Source organism: Lepeophtheirus salmonis, chromosome 1 (genome assembly GCF_016086655.4).
Source record: "Lepeophtheirus salmonis chromosome 1, UVic_Lsal_1.4, whole genome shotgun sequence".
NCBI lineage: Eukaryota > Metazoa > Arthropoda > Copepoda > Siphonostomatoida > Caligidae > Lepeophtheirus > Lepeophtheirus salmonis.
Window position 1 is genome coordinate 2462158 of NC_052131.2, and position 23079 is coordinate 2485236.

At 30.3% G+C, this 23079-nt stretch overlaps 1 long non-coding RNA gene across 2 annotated transcripts; it reads left to right on the forward strand.

Annotated features, from left to right (window-relative positions):
- Positions 1–574: 574 nt before the first annotated feature.
- Positions 575–22835, forward strand: LOC121120857 (uncharacterized). 2 transcript variants are annotated; one of them, XR_011779251.1, is made up of 2 exons: positions 575–1091; positions 22013–22835. It is a non-coding gene; the product is annotated as an uncharacterized lncRNA (long non-coding RNA). The 2 variants fall into 2 exon arrangements; XR_005865247.2 differs by having other exon boundaries at positions 575–771.
- Positions 22836–23079: the final 244 nt, after the last annotated feature.

Consider the following 23079-nt stretch of genomic DNA (forward strand, 5'->3'; position numbering starts at 1 on the left):
GAGAAAACTTATATGTGAAAAGTAACATCTTTGTAAAAACAAAACAAAAACAACTATGACCTGACTGCCAACTACTTCAAATTTCACATTCAATTAAAAAAATATTTTTTAATAGCTATTGCATTACCGTATAAATTTAATTATTCAATCTCTAATTAATTCTCAATTATCTACTTTTAAAAGGCAGGAGTAGTTTATATAAACTTTTAAGTCAGATAAAAAAACTTTTTCGATTGAAGTATTATAAATTATAAGTTAATTAATTAATGAAAATAGAAAATATATATTTTTCTTCTTTATTAAGGATGAGAGACGTTTAAAGTGTAATTATGATAAAATTATTAATCTTCATTGAAAATCTTTACTCATTAGTTAGAATCATTCATACATTAAAGTAGTTCAATTACAGCTGTATAGCGAAGTAGAATTCTTTATATTGGTGTTTCCTTTATTATTTATATTCTTTTTTAATATGTCTCCTTCTTTCTGTTGTAGTCGTTTTTTCTTACTGTGTATACGAGTGAGTTGCACTCCCATTCTATATAAATATTACTCTTTTTGTGTGTATGTTGAAGGTGACACGTTTCGCCTATAATAAAATTAGAATTACAGTCCACTAATTAATTTGTGTTGTGAATTAGGTAACAAAACGAATTGGAGAGTTTTTATTCATGGTCCTTTGAGCCGGATCTTAAGGATTTGGATAAATATGTGATTGCCAATAGCATAGGACTATATCATATGAGATCATTAGTGTAACCGCACGTGTTGGTAAATATATTCATATTCAATATACGTTGTGTAAATATAAGATGTCACCATTTAAAATAAGTATTGCACTACTTCGAGAGCATAGGAAGTAAATCGAAGAGTCTCTTCAAGAGCTGTCTGATGAAGTAAAAGATGTATCCCCTGACTTGAAGAGAATCCAAGAGTTTGATGAACTTATTTCTTCTGATATGAAATAATTAATGAAATTCTACGCCGAGTTTGACACCGATGGCGATCAAGATCTTTATAGGAAACAACTCCAAGAAATTAGGAAGATGCAAAAACAGCACGGAAAGACTATCAAGGCTTCTCGAAATTTAGTAAGATAATTGAAGATAAATAACTTGAAAACGGAAATAAAATATCTGAAAGAACTTCTGGATATAAAAAAGTGTTGTTCTTCACTCATTAAAGAGACTAAAATAGAAACTAATGAGCCCCTCCCATGTTACATGTACCCCAATCGAAATTACTAAAGTTTGACGGGGAACTGACGAATTTTGTGTCATGAATGGATACTTTTATAGATGTTGATAATTATACTATCAATAGTATAACGAAGTTTACTTTTTCGAGATCCACTTTCCAGGGTAAGGCTCTTAAAAAAATCATTTCTTCTTGTGACGAAGAAAAGCTATGACGAGGCTATCACAATATTAAAAGCGAATTTGGGTTGTATTCGGAATATGATTTCCAAGGTGGGCCATAGATCTAAATCAAGTAAAATAATTTTCATCATTTCCATGATGAAATAATTACGATTCAACGTGCTCTAAAAGCGAAAGATATAGATTTGGAAGAACCAATTGTAAGACGATTTGTCGTTCCTCTTCTGGAGAGTAGATTTTCTGGCCTCCTTAGGGATGGATGGGGAGATTTGTTAGGGAAATTCAAGATCAAGACGAAATAAAAGTTTGTATTTTATGTTCGAATTGCAGCTAAGTTTGCAGAAACTCACAATTCATGTAAGAGTGATAGAACATTGCAAATCATGAAAAGAGTTGTTAATAAAAGTATAGTAAATTTGTATCAGTGCCCAAATAATTGTATATAACAACATTCACTCGATGGTTGTGTGTTGGAATTTTTTGTTAAAAATATTTAACTTTCTAGTAAAAACAAAAATGCTTAAATTTGGGGGGTGGGGGTGGGAGGGCTATAGCCTCTGCAGCCTACTCACTGCGAAAACCCCTGGGGATTCTGCAGAGGTTGCCAGGGCTTGTAGATTGTTCAATTTTTGTGTAAAAGTTGCTGTTGAAGCAGCTAGAGAACATATATATACATTTAAAAGTACAATGTTATATGTATATTTGTTTTGATATTAATATACTTGTTTGCCATTACTTATTTGTGCTTGTTTTTAAATGCATTTTTTTGATTATTAATCACCAGAAGTTGTTAAATTAATTACTATATATAATCTAGTAGAATTTCTAAGGGAAAAAGAATTCATTGTAGAAATGTATCATTAGTTTTAATTTGATCAAATCCTTTCAATGCGTTGATTTTTCTGCCTTCTATTTGTGCACAAATTAAATTAAGGAGATGTTGATGCAGAGTGTTAATCACAACAATTCTGTAAGATATTAATAGGATTATATTCCTGTTTTAACAAATTAAAATAAATAGATAAGTTTCCATTGCCACATGAACCTTTAATTTTTCAAACCTGGTATAACGACCCCTGTTTTAAGTCTCTCCCGCACTAAGCGTCCATATGCAATTTTCAAATTTAGAACTGATACAAAATAGGAAGCCTGGTTATAAAAGATCACCTACACTAAGCAGTTACTTTTCATTTCCCTTACCTGAGCACTTAACATAGATTTGTGTGATATTGAATTTCTTTAATATCAACAGGATATATCAAGAATATTTAACTGGAAGAGTACAATATCAAACCCTCGCAAAGAGAATGATTAGTAATCTCTCATTCCAGACTCAAAATAAATCACAATATATAGGGCTTTTGCAATAAATTTACACAAAATCAATATTAAGTATGGCTAAGAATATTTTTCCATAACTTTTTTTGTGAGTGGATGTAAACACCCATAGGTTAAACTATGTATGCTAAAAATATCATAGTAAACATGGAGCAAACCAACATCGACGCAATTGTTAAACTTCCCCGCATCGAACATTCTTCCATTGTCATATAGAAGCTCTTTGGAATACAACAAGAAGACAGAAAACAACGTTTTTAAGGTCTCTGATGAGTAAGGAAGAGTTGCATTGAATTCTCACTAACTAAGAAAAGATAAAAATCGGACTCTGAGATTTCTTGCTGGTCTGAAATGCTCAATTGATGTAAATCCTGGATTATCACTCACTGAGCTCGCTAATCAAACAAATATTTCTACTATATTCATCCATAAAACGGTTAACAAAGACCTTGAATTGTAACCTTACATGTTGAGGAAGAGGCATATTTTTATTGATAGGATGAAAGATGTCAGGATCGAGAGATGCAACAGGATATTGAACTTACTGAAACATCAAGATGCTAGCAAATTTGTATTCTTTAATATTGGGAATAAGTGTGTCATTGATAAAATCCACCCGCCAGAATGCCAGATGGATATCAAATACTAAGTTTGAGGTTCCGGTCACGCATAAAACATTTTAAAAATAAGACCGAAAATAATTGTTTTCATATATAGGGGTTTTGGATTTCCAAACCCAAATTTTACCTGAAATGAAAGGAAAAGGATTAGTTATATCAATAACTTTTTTATAAAGCATTTATTTGAGAATAAATTACTGAAAGCATTTTTTATTGTACAAGAAAAAATGTTGAAACATTTTGGTGCATAGATTGTTTGAGATTTCTGATATTTTATAAGTTCATTGTAAATTGTTGACCCCCCCACTTTATGATGTTCATATATATATATAAACTTGAAAGTCATGAAAAAAACTACATACATAAGTTATGTAGAAATTCTTCAACAACATCTGACGTAAACTTCAGCGGCAATAACCTCTTCAAGGAAAACTTCGTTGTTTTATTCTGTATCAAAACTATTTGATATAGAAAAATAGTCCCTGGGGCACCCTTTATTCACTCAAAACTTGGAAGGATCTCAAATTTTAAATACTGAAAAGAAGCCAAAACTTCTGTTAGAAAATAAACATTACTCCGTTGTATAATTTTCTTGTGGTTAAACCCTTGCTTTGAGCTTGGATTTTTCATGATATTTTCAGTAATAATTATTGTTTTAAATGCTGTTGAGTTTTAGCACGATACTAGCCCCATACATCTGTAGACACCTCGTGCTGGACATTAAACAGTCTTATTTCTGTTTTTATTTATTTTAAATGTTATAAAAACCTATTGAAGTTCATTTGATTATTTATTATATTTTTTCAAAATAGTTTATAAGTTGCGTGAGGTTCATGACCGAAAAGTTACGTCAAAAGATACATATTATTTCTTTTGAATACCTTATTCAAAACTTAAAAATACATTGTATGTCCAGTGAACTACTTCAACAACTTTATTATAAAATTATGAGAAAGATGATTAAAGGATAACTACTCAATTACTATTAGCTATAAAAAAAATCATAATACTGTCATCTAAAAAAAAATAAAATACTGAATGTTTATAGATAAATTAAACTATATAGTTTACATATGAGATACTATTGAGTCTTTAACAATAATAAGAGATATTTATTACAACAACTAATCCGTTGATTTACTACCAACTGATTTCATACCTTTTTTCTTTCTTTTCGGAGACGAAGTTGCAAAAAGGTAAACAAGTGTTTCATCTGATTATATTTTTAAATTCATTTATGAGCTTATTCATACATTTTATCTATATATTTCTTTGTTGTTGCAAGAAACAAGTTTCATTTGATTCTCTTTCAAATTTTACAAATGTTTTCCTGATAATGGTTGAGCAAAGTTATTTTTTTTTTCCTTAGCATTAGCTACATTTTCTTTTAGCATGGAATACGCTTTATAACCTACAGAATTGTATGTTTATCATACAGTCTTACTTTATTTTAAGAGATGTATAAAATATAATGCTTATCCTGATAGGCAAACATTTTTTCATGCTGTAAATTGGAAAATTTAGTTTCTTTTAATAAAAGGCAATATATCCCCCCCCCCCCATTGTTTCAAAATAAAAATAAATGTATTTATTTACAAAGACTATTATTAAATGTACAAATAAGTAAATCTTTAATATATCTCATATTATAGGGACCTTCTATCATTAATACCTATCAAAATTTTAATGAAGTTCCATTGTGTTGATAAAAGTTGACCATTAAAATATATCAATTATTATTGTTATTTATTTTGCTGATTTTTTATAATCAAAATACACTCAAAAAGTTATGTGAGTATGGCTTGTATTGAAATATGTATTATTAATTTGTAACAGGTTTAATATAGTAGCGAAATTGGCCGATGCTTCATTCCGCGTGTTTGCAGCTTGTTCTTTTTGTGGGCATCTTGGCAGAGATACTTTGTCACTGACTTGCAACTAGTACTTATTTTATTATTAATGGAAGGATCTATGTAAAGAAAAAAATTAAGTGTAGTGATTAGTAAAGGAAAACCAGTTGTGTGGTCTTTCTTCATTATTTAATAGATTGCTGTGGTGTTCCTTTCTCACCCTTAAGTTAACATTCTCGCCTCTCTTTGTTTTAAATTGTTTCAAAAATGCATAAAATAACAAATATATATATGAGCTTATATATAATTATATTATTTTCCCAACACTAATGCTATTTTAAATCTAGAAGGTTCTCCTTTGAAAGGAGCAACTCATTTTCTCCTCCCAAAATCATATAATAGGCAGTTGATATTAACAAGGGTTTTAATTCAGTTACCATATGTCTTGCACACACATCCTTCTGCATTTCTTACAAAAATTCAATCTACTAATTAGTATTGCTTTTATGTTATCAGAGATGACGTCACTTTTCATTTTCTGTAATTTTTTCTTCCCTTTGCCGAATTCCCGTTGTTAATTCAGTTAAAAGTGTGAATTTATTGCAAAGTTAGTTATAATGTAATATTTAAATTTACTCGACACTCTTGGTGGACAAAAAAGTCATCCCTTAGCCAACAAATTCTTCACAAGGTTATAGATATGTTTACGCACAACGTTTCTCCTAATTTTTCCAATATAACCTCTGCAACTCACATAATGGAGTCCTTACTAAGATTGTTAACTGAACTGGCCTCTCCTCGACCATAGCCTATATTGTCAAGTCAAGGGGATTAAGGGTAGATGAAGGAAGAACCCAAAAATGCTCAAAATTATCGTTACACCATTCTCGCTCTTTCCACATTGAAATATTTATGGATTGTGTAACGGAATAACTACTGATTCTGGACAACCCTGTATGCAGGCATAATGTACATACCTATCAATTTATTTTGCAATATAGCTTTAATAATGCAATAGCGTAAACTTTAATCTCTTGAAAAACAAACAAGGATTTGAGTGTCACATAAATATTTTAATATATACTCGTATATTTGTTAGATAGGAAATTGCAATTTATGTATATAAATTATACGTACATACCTATATATGGAAGTAAGAAGGGTCATATCTTATACATGACAGAACGATATTGTACTTCCCATAGTATGTATACACACGCATATAAGGGATAGGCAATAACTAATATTCATATGAGAATGAAATGAAGGAAAGGGACCATTTATTGGTGGAAAATTCAAATCTTATGTCTTCATATCCTTCTTCAGTAGGAATTTTAAAAAGAGAACATAATCAAATTAATCGAGTTATTGGTCTGAAATACGTATATGAGGATTTGTGGATAGATTAACTAATATTTATTCAGAAAATATCTCAAAAACCTCTAAAATATCTTGTACTTCTTGGCAAATGACTTTGCGATATCTTTTATTGCCAAATATTGAGTTGTAACATTTGGGGTTGTAGCAATGCCCTAGTTGTCAATAAAACAGGTCACCACCAAACATCCTCCTTCAGTGAGATGTTAGGCCCGACAGAGCCCAGGCCTCAACCCCCTAGAATATTCCGTCCTGGGATATTTGTAGTCCAAGTCGTGCAGGACACACCACAACAGCAACTGCGCCCTGAAGACCTCCGTCAACAAGTTCTGGGCCTTCATGAGTGCAGAGTACATTTATAGGGTCTGCACCAGATTCCGCTACCTATTGGAGCTCACCATAAATTTTGATGGTAAACACATTGACTAAAACATATTCTTTATGTTTCAATTAATAGTTAATAAACTTGTTTCCTAATTTGCCCATGATTCTGCCATGGACTTCAATACTTTGTGTGTTAAAATGGGTAAATAATAACAGTTGCCTGGTATATATATATATATATACAGATTATATTACAGTGCTGATAATGATGAAAGCTGACAATGTTACTGGTATTTAGTTAATTCAACCCACCTATAAAATTGTTATAGGGATTTTTTTTAAATTTAACATAATCAGAAACATTGATAGTTGATAACAAAATAATGTTTATAGTTATTGTGTTGGTGAGCTATCGTCGTATTAGAGGGCCCAAATACATTTACTAATAAAGTTTATTTAGTATATTCATTCATATATAAAAAGTGTATACATTCATTAGATAACATATTATATCAAATTTAAACCCCAAACACGTACATGAAGATGTTTTATATAATATTTTCATGTTTTTTTTTGCCAACATTAAAGCCCTCATAAATTCGCTTAATGATGTTTATTATTAGAAAGTTGTACAAACATGGATATTTCTCTACGAATATATCTGGGATGAAATTAGACGGATTAAGTTGTTATGACCCCAAATCCTGACAACAACACCACTACTTGTCTAAATAATTCCATTCCAGAAATGCTATACAGTTCATGTTTTCTAATTATATTTGTGATGTTGGTGTTTAAAGTATAAAAGAAACAGTCTTATTTATCATGTAAATTTAATCAACATAAACGTTTTCCATGTTACATTACATGTGAATTGTCAACCGTCAACACAAAAACAAGCTATAATGTTTTTTTCTCTAAATTGAGAACAGATTATCTCTTATTCATCGACGAATTATCTTCAGCTTTTATCAACAAATTATTCTGATTTATCATTTGACGAATTGCACTTATCGTCATAATAGAAGAGTTATAAATTGATAGATTTGATTTAAAAGGCCATTTTGGATCCAAACTAAGTATTCTAAATCAAATAAGAACTCTAAGCTAAATTTGAATTTTTGGATGATCTCAACAGTGGACAGTTGGAACAGTCCTGTTTTCTAGAACATCAAAAAGTTAGAACCATTAAATTTACATCACATATAATGCAGATTATTGTGAAAAAAAATCAACAACTCATTTCAATTTTCTTCGAGATATTGGATAAAAACTGTTTTTTTTCTGTAACTGATGTGAGTCAGATTATTGATCATTTCCTGTCAGTTGATATAATTTTATCATAGTTTCAAAATGAATCAGTAAGTAGAAATTCGAGATATTGTCACACATACAGGTTTGATTTTATTTATCGGTATAAATTTTATTATTTTTCAACCCAGGAATTAAATTTGTACAAAATCAAAAAGGAGGACAATATATATTTATCAAGACGGTTGGTAAGAGCAAAGAAGATTTTAAATTTTCTCAAGGCTAACAAAAATTCGGGAAAAGTTTTATTTTTTCTGAATTTCACCGTTGATGTGAATAAACAGAAAAGCCGCTACATCACAACCGAACATCCTGACCATGCCTGAGCTTCAGTACGACATGTGTTCAGAACAAAAAATCCAGCCAAATTATGCTCTAGCGTGTTGTAAAGTATGTCCTCCCATTTTTGTGGAGAGGAAGGAGCGGCTCAATGAAGATGCTTAGATCCAACTTTTGTCAAAGAAAGTGGTACCTTGGGCCAGCGAAAAGTTCGGAGACAACTTTGTTTTAACTCAAGACGGAGCTCCGTGGCATTGCACTGCTATAACCCAGATCTTCCTGAGAGACAACTTTCCATACTGTTGGGACATGTGGTCGCCCTCCTCTACAGACGCAAAACCCTTGGACGAATCTCTCTAGGCGCGTCCAGAGAAAAGAATGTGTGCTAGTCCTCACAGGAGTGTCCACTCTCTAAAGGCTTCCATCAAGAAGGAGTAGACCAAGCTCGAGTTTTACTACATAGTCATGGTCTGCAAAATAATGAAGGTCAATCATTAGAGTTAAGGGTTTCATTTGTTATAAAAGTTGTGCCGAACATTATTTTTAATTGATTTTGTAAAATAGATGTCCCTCCAAAATCCCTAGTTTAAATATATGATATAATTACACTTCACAACAAGTATGGTTTTTAGACAGAACTGAGCCTTAAAGATGATTTTAAGAGTAAATTTATAAACATAAATACAATACTCTGATCTATCATATAAATCATAATATATCCTGATCTTCTATAAAATAATACATTGAAATTTTTTAATTCAACATCATGAAGAGTCTTTTAATTAATCAAACACAAATAAAGATTTGATTTAGACTAGAAATGTACCGATACTAAATTTTCAGCCAGTACCAGTTTCGATACCATTTTTATTCCTTATTCTATATAAAGTAAAATAAAAAAAAATTACCAAAATGTTTTTTTTTAATGCTTAACTAATTATTAATTACGGATATATACTAGACTTCAGTTCTGATTTATACATTATGATTCAACAAACATACAAAAAAGTAATAAATTTTGAGAAAGTTACTTAATGGTTTCAGAGTAAATCGCCCAACCCAAGTTTTACCTTTACGGATTTTTTGAACTACTCATGATAAAATTTAAAATGTTGTATAATCTTTCTATCTACTTAAACCTTTTTTTAAAAAACGACGTCATCAAGCTATTTTATGGCTTTTTAACAGCATTGAACTGATTCTGATACTTTAAAAAAGGCCGATTCTTGCCGATTTTGATGCATTGGTACACCCCTAATTTACACAATTTTTTTTATAAATTCGAACTCAAATATAAAATTTTTGAACTGTTCTAAGCGTCCATGCCTGCATTGGACGACTTGCATTCAAATCTAATTTACAGAAAAACTATGGACTGTTATAACCTTTAAGTCATTGTAAACAATAGCAGACATATGTAAGTGATGTGTTAACGTGTTTAAATTTACCTAGCTTGTTGTAATTACCCAAAAAACAAAAATTTTGGTAATGATTCCCGGTCTTCCAATGTATGATATAAAAAATAAATTGCATATTTCTTCTTTTCCTTGATTTTTGTCCCAGATTCTTTTGAAAATCACCACATATATTTTTGATTAAAAAAATAACTTTCTATATTATTTCTAAGAAATAAGTCGAACAAATTAGATTTATTTTGCTGAAATGTTCTTTATTTGATAAAATGATTCAATAATGTAATATTTCTAGGAGCGTTGTAAAATTGTTTTCATAATAATTGATTTCTATAAATAGCTCTCTTTAATTAAATGTTAGAGATAACAATCACTTAGTTAGGCACGTTTATGTTTAATAATATGTATTTACTAGTTACAAAAATCATAAAAAAGTCACTCATATGAAATTAAATTATACTATTACAATTTAGTTTATTGGAACTAATTGGAAAAGGGGAATAATTTGTCATTATTCTATTTAAAATTGTACTGGTTAGATCAAGTTTTATATTAGCCAAGGAAATAACTTGAAGCTAATATCCGAGTTTTGTCACTTTGTTCTATAGCTTTTTAGTACTGCAATGTATTGTGATCACTGAAATAATCTTCTTTTTTAACAAATGGAAATGGGAGACTCAGATTAACTTAAAAGTGAAATAAATACTTGCCATATTTTATGTACTTGTAGACTAATGCCAATTCATTAAGGCAAGACCTTGTCAAATAAAGGTATGGAATCAATATTTATTGCAAGAAATCGCTTCCCCCCTCCCCCAATTTACCCATGCATTCGAAAACTATTTATCTAAATGCATCAAAAGTAATAATACTAATAACAGCAATCAATTAGATTTCGTAATATCTGAGGAAGGTACAGTAGTATGCAATATCGAAACCCTAATTAGCAAGTATAAGAAATTTCATACGTAATATACTCTTCAATGAGAAGCTCATACAAAATTGCATACACACCTGAAATAAATGTATAGTACTTATTTCTAAATTTTGTAAATATACTCGAAATACTAATCGTTAATTATTAACAATCAGCTTGAATAAATCACGGATAACAATCACTCACGGACAAATAATTTAGCCAAAATACACATGTTTATTATTTATTCAATATACACCGATTGTGTAGTATATATAAAATCTGCAATAATAAGGGATATAGTCATCATTTTTTTATTTTAAAGAAAAAATAAGTTAAAGATTTTGTATGTTTCAACGTGTGTATCTTAGAAAGTTAGCGGAATATTAAACACAAATTTGGAATCAAATTTTAGAGTGAGTTTTTGAATATCCAAAATACTGAAAATCGATGAAAATATTGAAAGCTCTAATAAGTTAGTATTGTTCAACTTTTAGCAAGTTTTTACGGGTCTTGCTCCAATATATTCGTGGAATAACCACTAATTAGTGCTTGATTAGCTACGATTCTTTCAAGGTAATGCTTTGTACAGGAAATCTTGAACTGAATTTATAACCTCTCAGTATTATTTGAATGTTAATTAATTTTCTTCTGAAATTCAAGTAATAAATCATAAAAGATCAAACTCTTTGGCAAACGTTGCATATTATTTTGAACATTGCAAAGAAAAAAAAAAGAACTCAGATCTGAATATCACTGAACTACAGCTCGAGTAAATGTCAAAAACTAAAAGTACAACAACTTGTCCCAATGTCCCTTATCATTGGTCGACCTTTATACATATGGAGTTGTAAATTCTAAGCACTTTTGGTATGCAAAAATAAATAAACAGAAAAAGGACATTTGAAGAATGTTCAGGTGGAAAACAGCTTAGCAGTCATGACGTTTCATTAGGTTAGCTGAAGCAGATATGAGATGGAGGAAATGAACAAAAGTCAACTCTGTATCAACTCATGACTTCACCAAGGTCTTACACAACAAACTCCCAAACAAATTTTCAGTGTTACTTGTACTCAAGTAACACCTGCTGAGTCAGTTTTTTTCTTTTGTTTATAACCTTATCAAAGTCGAAAATCCCAGTTCACACATGTAGAGTGTTGTGAATGGCAACAGCAATAGAACACTAATCTTACTTAACATTGGATATTCTTTTAAAACACTGATCCAAAACGATGACTTGTGGTATGTTTTCAGTGTGCTATCACAGGTGAGTTTCAGCAACTCGTTTTCTTGATCAGGCATCAAGTTTAGCTTCGTTATTGATTCAAGATTTTCGAAAACAAAAGGATCTTTCACTCAAAGCTTTTCCTTCAGATTTTCAAACACCTCTGCAGGAAAGTAGCAACTAAAACTGTCAGACAGAGCAAAGAGACGTAACTCTATGACACTTTTAATGTGATTTAATTTTTCTTGTACTGATGTTGTTCTCCTCAGTGTGTTTTATAGTAACTTGGACGATTACTTTTTAATCTTGCTTGCCATAGTACTGCCGACTTTTGGAATGCTTGTATATGGTCGCATTGTCGGAATAAATCATTACCTCTTCCTTGTAACTTCAAATTGAGTTTGTTTAAAGTTGAGCAAATGTCAGCAAGAAATGACAACTTTATTAATCAATTGGCATCGTTAAACAAATTTGTTAAGTTAGACAAACAGTACCAGAAAAATGTGAATATCATTCCTGAGTTATTACACCCTTGTCAGTACTCTGCCCCTCAACAGCCATTGTACTTCACTGTTAAATTCCTTTACATTGTCGAGTGAAATGATTGTGGGTAATTTGATTATTAAACAATTCATTGGTAAGCAATGTGATCATTAAGGATTTGATTATGATACAATTTCATTGCAAGTACTTTGATAGTCTACTTTATTTTAATTGAAATTTATATTGTGTTCAAATAATCAAACTATTGTATGATAAGAAATTGTCAAGAGAGACTCAACTCTATTTTCCAAAATATATCTTGGCCAACATGTTGCACAGGTGGACATCTGGTCCCTAAGGGGGACCAATCTCATCACCACCACTATCCTGAGTATCAAGGACCCCTTCTAATATATTATAATATACCTGACCCACGGATTATGCAAGTTACCCAAATGTCCACAAGGGGGATCAAAACCTATTGCCGCCGCTTTCCTGAGTTTCAAGGATCTCGTCTAATAACCTATGATATATCCTGTCCCACGGATTGTGCAAGTGAACCACTGTTCCAAAAGGTGGATCATTACCCACCGCCACCACTTCCTTGAACATCAATTATCCTATAATATCTCCCAGTTACAGGATGTGCAAAATAACTGCAGGTTCAAGAAGTTGATCATTACCCACGGCCACCGCTTCCTTTTGCATCAATGACCCCTTTCAATATCCTATAATACACCCACAAGATAACTGCTGGTCGAAAAGGTGGGACATAGCCTCTACCACCGCTTCATTGAGCATCAAGAACCATTATTATTCATACAACTCAAGGGATTCCACTTTTTGGGGTCTGTAAAGGTATGTGTAACTCTGGTAATGGTTTATGATTGTAATACGGCTCCTCTGTAAGCGGAGGATTGAGGTATTTTTTAATGCTAAAATGTAAGCCAAAAAGTTATATATCATGATGACTACAGTAACAAGTAAAGATCTAATAAAATTTTTAATTACAATTGTTGATTCTATTTAATAATATTCGAACTACACGGTTGTATATTTCATATAAATTTTAATGCTTTCTTCAAAATAGACATAAACAAAAAACTTATATAAATATACTTTTCAACAACAAATCTTACAATTTCAAAAACTCATTTTTTTTTAAATATAGCTAACATAACCTAAATACTTTTACTTTATGTAAACACATTAACCAAATAAACTACTTTTCCAGCATGTTGTGCTATTATGGTATTTTCTATTACAGAGATGCCCTTTTTTTTTTAAATGAACTTATTTGTTTGGAGTCTTTGCAATTGCACCATTGAAGGGCTTGTTTATTTCCATCGGACAGAATTGATGCAGTCAGTCGCAAAGTAAATTCCTTCTCTCTGAAAACTTCATCAATCCTGAGAAATGCCTCCTTCCAAGGCTCAAACTGCTTTCTTACATACAGCTGTTTTAAGACATCATTTTTTGTCCCTAATGTATTTTTGTTCTCTATTACATGAATCACAATACTCAAGACCTAGTGAGGATCATTTTTTGCACAGTCGGTACTTGGAACTTTGACTTTGACGCACTGTCCTATCGCAGTCTCCTTAAACTGCCTTGAGGAGACTTGCATTAATTATCCTGTTTGCTGGTTCTTCTTGCTTGTGATTAGCTCCTCTCTGTTGCACTTGGCCGTCCTGTATAGATTGTCAACGTGAGCACTTTAAATATTTCCAATCCTCTTAATTTCCTCCGATGGCAACACTGGAAAGTTCTGAAGCATTGCATTTAATTCCACGGATGGAACAATTTTGTTCTCTAGATACAGTACAGATTACCATTTTTTGTCATCAACCGGTGTTCTCCCTATGTCTTCCACTTCAGGCCTTACCTGGTCAATATTTCCACACATCTATAATATATGTCACTCCATGGTTATATCACACTCTTTGGATAAATTTAAGCCCTCAAGTCCGATCTTTATTGGATGGCCATACTTATTTAGTGTGAAGTTATCCCAATACCAGAGTAAAGTGGCATACTGAACAAACCACTGTCCATCAGCCAAAAGGTCTTAAATATCTCCCTTTGCTCTTTGATATGATTCCTAAGATTGTGAGTGATGGACTTGTACAAGTTCATTTTCACAACCACTGGGCCTAGGTCTATTCTAGAAAATTGGAAGGGGTCCTTCATGCTCAATGAAGGGTTGGCAGTGGCTAATGACTTAACTTTTCGACCAACTGTTCACTTGCACATCCCATGTTATTATAAACCGTATATTAATGGATATTGAAAGGGATCCACGATGCTCAAGGAAGCGGTGGGCAAATGATCCACATCTTCAAGCTGCGTTTCTTCCGTACAACCTGTAAGTGGAATGTATTATGATATAAATATAGGTAGCTACATAAATTTAAATTAATTTACTTTGCACTGTTTGCCAGCTATGGATTTTTTAATCCTCTCATTAAGTGTTTCGAACGTTAGTTGTTTGAGTTTGAATTACATCTTGATATGGTGTGAATAATTATCACTGTTAACTCAATAACACTTATTAGGTCAATAAGGTCAGAATTTTCCGATTTTTTTTGGAAATTATAATACTAGATCATTTCTTAAAACAAAAATGTTTCGGAGTGTTTTCTTTTAAAAATCGGTTAAAATCGATAATTTTTGATTTAAAAAAAAATCGAGATTTGAACTTTTGTTTAGAATGGAATTTTTTTAGTAATTTAAAGTAACCAAATGACTGTTATGCCTGTATTCAAAAAATAGTGTAAAAAAAATATGCAAATATTTACCGTCTGTAGAAAAAACATTTTTTATAATAAGAAAATGATTGCTTTTCTTCAAATGATTCCTCTAAATTAGGATTTGTATTTTTTATCAATTTTTCGATGAAGTAATAAGTTTGTTATACTACAAGGTCTTAACTTAGAAAATTACATTTTTATTTTGTTTAATGATTCATTGGTCGTATATTTGAAATAGTATCCATGACGTTTTTGAGTCATATAACTGTAAAACTCCTCAAATTGTGGTTTAAAGATCTCCGTATTAAATATGATACGTATGGCGTTAAATAAATAATAACTCAACAATTGCGAGGATTTGGCTGAAGCTACTAAATGATTCTTAGACTTTGATTTTCTACCTCTTTTTTGGGGACAGTTTAAGAAAAATTAAACAAATTTTATTGTTGTATAACAAAAACTTTAGATATGTATATGTAACTCTTGCTTGCTGGTACCTATAAGAGTGCACACTGGACATAAGCTGAAGCTATGAAATTATTTTATTTTATTATATACATACCAACCCCAAATAATTATCATCATAAACATATTTGATGAATTAAGTTATAAATTATGTACAGATATTCAGACTTTGTACCATCATGAGAGAGGATTCATATGAAGCAAGAGATTCCCTATAAAATATTCAAACTTATATAATTCCTCTAAGGAATGTCAAAAATGCTTTGGGATAGTCATTTTGCTTGATCAAAATATAAATGAAAATGTTTTTACTACTCATACAGGTACACATAGCTATACAAGCACATTTGTATGTAGATTTATATATGCACCTACCATTAATACAGGGTCAATTAGATAAATCCATACTATTTTATATAGGCATTTAAAACAAGGCGTAAAGAAAATAGAAAATAGAAAAAAAAAAATTATAACAAACAATATTTTTAGACCTAAAATGATACATTAACTCAATTTGCAACAGCAGCAACAGTTCACTCAATACGAGTTCAAAAAGACTTACTCTAAGAGAAATAGATGCTTTGTGCTGTTGCCACTCCTACCACATCCAGGGCCATGATAAAGCCTGAAAACTTTGTTTTGAACATGTGAGAGCCAGTACTTCAGCTACTCAGCTCCAGACCATTATAAACAGGCATTTAAAACAGTGTTTACAGAAAATAGTGGAAAAGAAAGTTATAGCCAACAATATTTATAGTCCTAAATAATGTATCTTCTAAATTTGATTACATTCAGCAGCAACAGTTCAATCAACCCGAGGTCAAAAATACTTACATTGGGAGAAAAAGAACTTAGTACATTTGCCCCTGCTACCACTCACAACAAGGCCCATAATTAAGACTGGAAACTTTATTTTGAACAAATGGAAGCTACCATTTTTCCCTTCAGCTACCCAACATCCATTTTGGACACCTGTCTACAATCCAGTTACAGTTCATCTTGTCCTGAAAGAAAATTATGTTTTTCTTTGTAGAACTTCTCATGTTGAGCAATGCTTTACCATTCAAACATTTAAGGCTTTTAATTTTTTTTTAATGTAGTGTCTGTAGGAATTCATCTTTCAATCCAAATTAATGACATTGGAGACATATAAATGGCTCTAATTTCATTTTTTTTGCCAGGATTGTGATAAGGTTCCAGGATTTGATCATAATGATTGTTTTGGGTCGGAGAAATGTATTTTTGTAGCACCTTATGAATTCTTCAAACATCCTTGCTTACCTTTCAAGCCATTTTAGGGATTTTGATTGCACTAGGACAGTGAACCTGTGTGAGGTAATTCAAACATTGGATTTTTTTGCTTGATTTTTTTCTTCATCTTTACCATATTTGTTTACTTGATATGAGAGAACAAATATGTTCTTAAAAACATAATTTAATATTTCCCCAAAAAAGCTCTACTTGTTCTACATAGATGAAGGTTTTGATTGTATTTTAAATTTTCAGATTTATTTAATTGACAAAAAAAAAAGAGATTTTTTTAAATTTGAGTCAGTAATTTGAGGAGAAACGTAATCGAAAAAGTAATTTTTTACAGTATAAAGGCACCATTTTTTTAATATAAGTATAGTGCCGTTTTAAATGCACCAGTACCTCTGCACCACTATAAGTAGTACCGGTATACTGAGCAACACTACATGATACAAACTACGTAGTTTTAAAAAACACAAAATTATTATATTTATAATTGCATTTTTATTTCATCCGTTTTACAATTGTAAATCTGAACTAAAATGCTAAATATACTTTTATAAGTCACAAAACATGAAGAAAAAATTAATTCTAACGTCTTAATTTTGGGCTCAAGTAAGATATAATTGGCTATTATTAAAGTAAAAATATAAAGTTTCATTGTTAATAAGCATTTATATAAAAAGAAAATATTTATTACTTTTAACGAACTTTCTTAATAAATTAAGTACCAATAAATTTTTATGAGATTTCGTGTTATTTATATGTAATAATAATCTTTCTAAACGTCCATTTCACATTATAAAGAATAAAATACAAAAAGAACGATTTAAAAACGAATAAATTAATTATAATCACCCAACTTTAAAAAAGATAAAAATAAATAAATTCATCAAACTTTGATTAAAAATTGCAAACATACGAATAGTTCCTATAAAATACATTATTACAATAACAAAAAATGTATTAATTATTTTTTTGGAAAGTTTCTAGATGATTGCCCGTCAACAGTACCGGCAATACAGTCTAGTTTCTTCTGCACTAGAAGAGTTTTTATATAATTTGGGGTACAAATAATCCCAATTCACTAATAAGAATAAAAATGATTATTTAAACCGGATTTCCGTATGTTTATTAGATACTTCCTTCCTACTACATATACATAGATTTAGGAAATATATTTTTAAGAATATCAATCCTCGATACGCCATGTTACACACAAAATCATAAATCATTGATTCTACACTGATTTAATAAATAAAAAAATTCCAAAAAATAATATACATAAATCCATTTTGAGTTGTCAATCTTTTGAAAAATAATACATTCTTTGTTTGCCATCGAGTTATGTCATTGGTGTGATTATATTTTTTCCCAAGTAATACGTACATTCAACAACAATAACATGTATTTTGCCGAAAGAAACAATTAAATGGATCTATTAATTTTATTGAACTGACATTTGCAACATTAATTCTTTCATTTTATGGATTAAGCTTTTAAAGTTAAGGGAATTTTGGTTCCTTCACGTAGAACTTCTACGTTTCAACATAGGTATGTAGGTATTCCATACTTTAATTGACCTTCAATTACCTTTACCATGAGTCATTTATTAAATTTATTTTCAGCATGGTTCTTCGTAGCAGGTTATATTTATTTTTCTTAGCCATATGGCATTTTACATTTCATTAATTGTTATATCAAAAACATCACAGTTCATTTTTACAATATTATTAAAACTATATTAAAAGGATCAACATAACGAACATATAAAACAAAATAATAGACAGATTATAAGGAAAATAAAAAGTTGTCTCACATATTCAAGTTGAGACTGAGAAAATAAGAGCTTACACGTTTGATTTCGGTGATAATTTCCTCGTTTTACAGACTTTAATTGACCTTCAATTACCATTATCATGAGTCATTTATTAACTTTATTTTCAGCATGGCTCCTCGTAGCAGCTTATATTTACATACGTTTATATTAATTGCTTTTTTTTGTTGTTGTAAAAATGAAGAATTGGCATGGTGTATATTTTCTCTGTCTGTATATTTCTATAAACAAATAAAGGCATACTTTTGCTGTGAAATAAATAATATTTTTACATATGTTTTTTGACTATTATACTTAGAATTATAAATTGTTTTTATAGCTTGGATAAATTAAAGACTTATATGGCTCAGTATTGAGACCAGCTAATTTTTTAATATATAATTAGTAATAGAAAAAAGTTATTTGCAATGAAATGAACAATTTTTTACATCAAAATGATTTCCCTTATTTGAAAAATCCTCAGATCATATTACAAAAAGTTATCAAAATGGGACAATGTTATTTGATTATCCTTTTAAATCGTAGTTTTTGAAATTTTATGGGACACAAAACCTCGTTTGGTTCATTAAACTTCTTTACGAACCCCAAATTTTAATAACTTTGGATGTTCATTAAATAAACAGGAAATGTATATTACAGAACTGCAGGAAAACATGATTCCTAATCTCTGCACTAAATTAATAAAAGACTTAGTAATTTGGGATTTTCAATAGAATTAATATCACAATATATTTTGTTATGTTTGGAAAAAGAGCAACATTTCTCCTTGGTAACATTTTGCTGTAACTGCTGATACGTAATGTAGAAACTGTTGAAATACCGGTCAGTGTAAATTAATATGGTGGTAACCTGCAACACATGTGTCCTGTCGTTAATTATTCTTCCATATTTTGAACAAGTTAAAACATTATCAGAAGGCAGGGAAGCCAATATTGATAGTGATGAAAAACGACACTCTTCTTTAGACCCTTATAACTTATTCGATGTAAAAAAAATTAAAAAAAAATGTTTAAAAAACATGCATCCCCAAGGATTTTGTATTTATCCCATTTTGTATTATCATCATATTATTCCTGATTTCAGTGCTAATTTCATGACATCATGCCTCGAAAAAGGAAGATCGAGGCAATCAAAAGAAGATACTCCTAAATTGATCATCCCCCTCATGTGAATTTGGATTTTCGATTCCAAATTCCACGAGGAACGACTGGAGGAGAATTCATCGGAGGAAAACTACTGGACCTCATAAGAGAGTAGAGTGGAATGAAATACCAGAATCAAAACAATAAATCTATCCATTCACGATGAGTAGATAATTTTAATATTTCAAAATGGGATAACTTAAAAAATACAAACTGGAACAAAATTCTTGGAGATGCAATTCTTTTAAATATATCATTTTTTATATTATATATTCAATATTTTTCTTTAATATAAGCTATGATATTTCTCAACATAGAGTATTATGAATAAGTGTCGAAAGAAGAGTGTGGAAATATATCTAGTTCAGAACAAGATACAGAGTCAATAAAAACCTCTTTTAAACATAAAAAACACTCTTACATAAGTTTTATTAATTCTGGGGATTGTTTTAAGGGTAAAAAATGACTCTGAACGATAATAGTCCCAGATATTTCCGGAGAGAAAAAAAAGATCAATTTTGTATTCTGCGCTCAAACATGAATTCCTTTTTTAGCTTGAATTTATTTATAGAAAAAGATTGCAAATCTGTGTAAATTAATAAAATTTACAAGTATGTTGCAGTTTATGGCCATACACTTTAAAAAAAAAAATAACATCCACTGGGATTCTGACAATTTTCATATCCCTATTTATGACATCATCTCAGGTGTAGTTTTTACACTAATTTATATTAAAACAATTTTTACATTTCTAGTTATTACATATGATTACCTTTTTTTTTTTTAGTAATATAACTTTTTAACTCATTTTCAATTTTTTTTGCCAATTCTTTTGCATAGAAAAATAACTTTTTTATAAAATGGGATTTTTGACATAAGAAGGATACACTGACCAATAGTTAGTCCAATATTATATGTAATGTTCAAAAACATATAATGGATTTTTGAGTATTCTATATTTGATCATTTGTTGTCCATTCAAACATATAAAAAAATTTATGTTCTAATCAATGAAAAAAAAAAAAAAATAGAATTTGAAATATGATTGTAACTAACAAATTAAAAATATTAGGGTTATTCAAAGTATTAATGATGTAGATTGTAGACTTTATGGATAAAAATAAATGTACATTCCTGATCAATCATAAATCCAAGGTTTATATGAGGACTTACTTACTGAGTTAATTTATGCAATAAAGAGTTATTTTCAGCAGAGAAGATCGTCATAATTAATCAAAAATATACAATCAAAAATGTATTATTTACTTTACCTAATTAGAAGGTATAGTGAATAATATTGAACCTTTGCCAAAAATGAATCTTTTACAATTCATTTACAAGGTATAATCATTCTAGACTCTAAAGCCATAAATCACTATCGATTTTTGAAATAAGTAAAAGGAATTTTTTATACATTAGCATTTGAACATTTAGGTATCAAATATATATATATTATGCAAAATCAAACGATTTTTGTCGACTTCTTTATTTAAAGGAATTAAAGAAAAAAGAAAATCATATCATATAATACATGCAAATGTATCTTTTAATAACGTCTAATAAAATGTTGGAAGGCATCAGACTTACCATTTTTTCACAAATAGGTTTATTTATTTATAAAATTAAAATTTCAACAACTATCAACTGTGGGTATCGTCTAAATTTCATCTAATACACATTTAACATGTACATATGATTGTTTTTCAGCAAGCAAGTACTATAGTGATACCGGGATACGGATGTATTTAAAATGATAATAGTGTTATACAGGTACTATAACATTACCAGATTATACTGTATAGGATATAGTATGTCTGAATCAATAAGTTATTATTAAGTAAGACATGTTTACAGGGTGAAGCTATTAAATATCTTCCTTGGGCTTTGCCATTTTTCAACACTTTATACTCGGTATCTCATTGAAATCTGAACACTTAATGAAGGTTGATTGTTTGAAATTAATTTTTATTTCGATATATTAAAGCATAAATAATTAGTTACATAAAAAAACTAAACAAAAAAAAAACAAACAGAGCTCTCCATTTATTTACAGGTGAAGAAAATGACAATTGAACGTGATCAACGAATTTCCATTCTCACAATCCAAGTAATTGAGCGTCTTTAGAACCACTGTATCCGGAGGAGTGAAGAAAACATCCCAAGCCAATCTACTCAAATTCGTGTGAGCCCATGCAAGAAATCTCGGAGTTTGACAACAGGCTGCCCCGAGAGCTATAAAAAGAGTTGGTGGGTTGAGCCTTGTGAGGGTAGATAAGCTACTTTTTACACCAGGAATGAAAAAACCTCCCCATCTTTTCTTTTACAAAACTCTTTGGAATGAGTCTTTTGAGTACTTTCTAACTATTTTTTAAAACTTTTGGCCCTCTACAGCCCTGATGCTAACCCCTCTTATACACTTATTGGGTCAAGGAGAAGGCGTCCAGTGTCTGTCATCCAAACACCGATGCCCTCAACCCACCGTCAGCGAGCACTGGGACGTCATGACAGCAGACTACATCTGCAGCAGGTGACAGGTCTTCTGCCGCTGCCTGGAAGCTATCGTTGGCACTAAGGACGGCTAAGGAAGGATTATGAGAACTCATACACAAATCTGTGTATAGTATTAATTTTGTTGAAATTTAATTTTTTATTAATATTTTAGTTTAAAATTCAATGTGTTCAAATTTTAATGAACAGCATGTCATTTATTATGATCAAACGTAATGGAAATGGATGTCATTGATCGACTAAAATATCAGATTATTATATTATCTCATCATTTGCTTTATGTAACCTTGATATTAAGAAGTAAGACTAACATTAGCAAATAATAAATGATTAATTTTGTACCACCTAGACGATTTAAAAAAACAAAACTGAATGCAGTTATTTGTCTCTAAACAATACAAAACATCAGTGATCAATTCAAGAAGATGAACGTAGATAAAATGCATTAAAAACAGCTCAAATAATTTTCACTGCTTAAATTCCAAGATCTCATGATTTTTTTAAGGGGGGAGTTGAGAAGAAGACATTTCAAGCCTGCCAGCTTAATTTTAAATATAAATAGGATATTTCAGACTTTGAGGGATGGTTGACAAACCCTCCAGGAAAGTATCG